The 3,796-nt window shown below is 52.3% G+C and overlaps 1 non-coding gene across 1 annotated transcript; it reads left to right on the top strand.

Annotated features, from left to right (window-relative positions):
• The first annotated feature begins 2,279 nt into the window (after positions 1 to 2,279).
• Positions 2,280 to 2,350, top strand: TRNAG-CCC (transfer RNA glycine (anticodon CCC)). The gene has a single exon. It is a non-coding gene; the product is annotated as a tRNA-Gly (tRNA).
• The last annotated feature ends 1,446 nt before the right edge of the window (positions 2,351 to 3,796 follow it).

Here is a 3,796-nt window from a genome sequence, read left to right as displayed (position 1 = left end):
GCCCTGCCGCTGTACAAGCGGGCTCTGTTGACAATGGAGGCCAAACTAGGCCCAGACCACCCGGATACTGCGACGGCGCTGTGCAACCTCGCGTATAGCTATAGAGAGCTTGGGAGGTATGCCGACGCCCTGCCGCTGTACGAACGGGCGCTGGAGATCATGGAGGCCAAGCTGGGCCCAGGGCACCTGCAAACCTCGATGACGCTCAACCGTCTGGCCGAGCTACATCAAAAGATGGGGGCGCATGCGGACGCCCTGTGGTTGTTTCAACGGGCGCTGGAGATTGTTCAGACCGAGCTGGGGCCAGATCACCTAGAGGCCATGTTCGTGCTTACCAACCTTGCCGACGTGGTTCAGGATATGGACAGGCATGCCGAGGCCTTGCCGCTGTATGAACGCGTGCTAGAGATCAGGGATGTCAAGCTTGGCCCAGACCACCCCGACACTGCGCAGTTGCTTCACCACCTGGCTGGTTTGCATCAAGCGATGGGCAGGCATGCCGAGGCCCTGCCGCTGTATGAACGGGCGCTGGAGATCAGCAAGGCCAAGTGGGGGCCGGATCACACGATGACCGCGACGACGATCAGCCACCTTGCCACTGTTAATCAAGCGATTGGGAAAAGTGCCGAGGCCCTGCTCCTGTACAAACAGGTGCTGGATATTGTTGAGGCCAAGCTGGGCCCAGATCACCAAGACACTGCGACGCTCATCCACCTCGCCGATCTATATCAATTTATGGGAAGGCATGCCGACGCTTTGTCGTTGTACAAACGGGGGCTTCGTATCATGGAAGCCCAGCTCGGCCCAGGTCACTTGGCCACCGTTTCGCCACTTCACCATCTGGCTTGCTTGTATGCAGCCATGGGCAGGCACTCTGATGTCCTGCCTGTGTGCGAACAGGCTCTGGCGATCCTGGAGGCTAAGCTGGCCCCGGATCACCCTGATACCGCGATGGCACTGGGCGACGTCGCCTATCTCTACGAAAACACCGGAAGGCGTGCTGACGCCCTGCCGCTGTACGAACGGGCGTTCGTGATATTTTAAGCCAAGCTGCCCCCAGTCCACCCAAATACTGAGATGCTGCACACCAACCTCGCCTGTGTGTAACAAGCGATGGGGAGGGAGGCCGACGCCTTGTTGCTGCATCAACGGGCGCTCGAGATCAAAGAGGCGAATGGACACTGAAGTGCTGCGAGGCCATGCTGGGATTTATTTGCTCTGATACTGATGCGTCGATGGGGAACCGCATCAAGCCTATGACACGAAATGAGGAGCTAGCAGCACATGCATATTCTGACATGTTAGTATGAACGGATAGATCTCGTTGTCCATTGCATTGGATTGTGCCAAGATACGTTGAACTGCAGTTTCTAGGAGCTGTACGTGCAGATCTGCAGAGAACCTCTGGAGGATGTCTGAGTATCGATACCACCGTGCATATACTGTATTGCCTCTGAAACGGAGCTCGTCTTTGCATTAAGGAAGCTATACTCATGGACACTTGCTAACAGGGAAAAAAACTTGTCTTCTCATGCGAATGCCACCGTTATGTACTGCATGTATGCTCCACCTGTGCGGTTTTTGTCGAGTGCTGCACTCTTGCAACGACAGCTGGATGGTGTTTTCTCAGTTGAGGAGGCATGGGACCCTTGTGTGGCTGGGATCCTCGCTTTGGCGCGAGACATGCCAGAAATGGCGTCGCCCGTTTCAACGTTGGCCTGTGGCAGGTGTACATTTTCATTTGATGCTCGACCTGTGACCCTGTTTTCATGAAATCGTGCATCTAGGTAGACCAGATCTGGGTGCATTTTATTGCACATCTTGCATGCACGACGGCTGTTCAGGTGCGAGATCAGCCATAGCTGTTTCGCCCGTTGGCAACGCCGACCCTCTTGGCTGACGTACTTTGTGTGTTTGTATTGTTGCTTGAAGGCAGCCATTGCTTGGCCAGGAATTTGTGCAAGCTCGAAGGGTAGTGCTCACTGATCTGGACCTGGCGTGGTTCCCGACTGATTTATGTTTCGGTTCACTTGAAAGTGAAATCAACCCACCACAGACATGTTCCTTCGGGGCAATCTGCATTCATCCACTTCCGCCATGACCCCTCTCGCCTGTATTATCACAGATAGGTGTTTTTACTCCATTGCCCACTCAACTGGATGTTTCAAGTCGACGTCTTATGGTTGGCGCTTCTTTCGGATCTCCCGCCTTCCGTGCCTGAAACATACAACACGTTTTATATCCAACGTTGAAAACATCATTGTCGAATGATTGTCTTAGCTCCGTTGGTGTAGTGGTATCATACCTGCTTCCCACGCAGGTGACCCGGATTCGAATTCCGGATGGAGTACATGCAATTTTGGGAATCATTTTGTTGCGGGTGGCGATGTCGCCATAACAAGTGTTCATTATCACCGTGTGGAAGCGATGTGCACTGCATGTGGGTTGGGATGAAGAATTGACACGTGTCGAGGCAAGCATGCTGCAAGCTTCACTTAAGACCTACTTCGTGCGACTTGTGTTCAATCCATGTCAAACTATGCATATTAGCACGGCATTCGGTCGAGTGTGGTGGTTGTTTATTTGGAGTCCTGCTGTCTCCAGTATATCTTGTCGTGAGCCCTGGCTACAAAAAATCGAAAATTTTCGGGTCAATAGTATCCGTATTAGGCTACGCAATAGTTTTCAACATCTGTTTGAACGGGAATGCGCTCGCGATAGTCGCGGCCCACGACGTGCGCAGCAACACCTTCACTAGGTGGAGACTATGTCGCAGTGAAGGACCAAGAACCCTATCACATATGCTGAACATGTTGCAACCCCAGCGACGTCAGCGCGCGCTTCTATCATTCAAATCAATCGTTAGATTGCGTTCTGGAGAAGGCGGTCTTCCAAATCCGGGAGGCTTGCATTGTTGCCAGTGCCTACAGCCATAGGGTATGTCTTTACGTCTGTATGAGCAGCAGGAATCGATCCCAGAAATACGCTATGGCACTTGACGCCGTCAAAATAATTCCAGCGACGCCGTCTGCACGCACGTACACTTTCAATAGAACGAAACTGGGGCAAGTAATCTCATGAATGCCACTGACCACCTGGCAACTCGTGCCTAAGCACAAAACTAGCTCTACTGGTGCCGTTTGCATGCCTTTAACTGCTCATATACTCTTGCGAAACCTGTATCTCGAGATGTAGCACTACGTTGCCAACGTCGTTGGGAGGGATTGCCTTGAGCTCTTCCAAGATAGAACGAGTCACTCTGCTCGTGGCGCGGTCACTCTGACAGTGTCTCTGTAGGGCCGAGGTTGCCTACGCCATGGCGAGATTGGGTTTACGTGGAAGTGGAACGTAACATCTGCGTGCAAGCGCTCGTCGAGGTTCACGTACTGTTCTGCGAAAACTAGTCCAGCTGCTGAAGTTGCATCGGGTGCACCAGATGCCAAGCCCCTTCGCTTGAACTCGTGGCATCATCAGATTGTTGTGCCCTCGTATTGGTCATGTAAGTTGTTCCTGGTCTTCATGTTTGCGAAAACATGTCCATTTGAGCCAACTACGATTCTTCGCCTTTGCGGTGCTCACTTCAAAGGTATTGCGATAGCGCAGGTCCTCTTTGCTTTGGACGCAGATGAAGTCGGTGGTCATCACTTCTCAAGATATACTAAACTTAACATATCCTAACATCTGTTGATTTGCAGCATCTCGCATCATAGGCTGCCCTGCATTATGTCCCGAGTTAGGGTATGCTCCTCTGCATGCAATTGACGCGATATGACAAGAGAGTGAACGATACATCAAG

Source organism: Nuphar pumila, unplaced genomic scaffold (assembly GCF_984573655.1).
Source record: "Nuphar pumila unplaced genomic scaffold, dmNupPumi1.hap1.1 HAP1_SCAFFOLD_1919, whole genome shotgun sequence".
NCBI lineage: Eukaryota > Viridiplantae > Streptophyta > Magnoliopsida > Nymphaeales > Nymphaeaceae > Nuphar > Nuphar pumila.
This window is presented reverse-complemented; position numbering and strand designations above follow the sequence as displayed.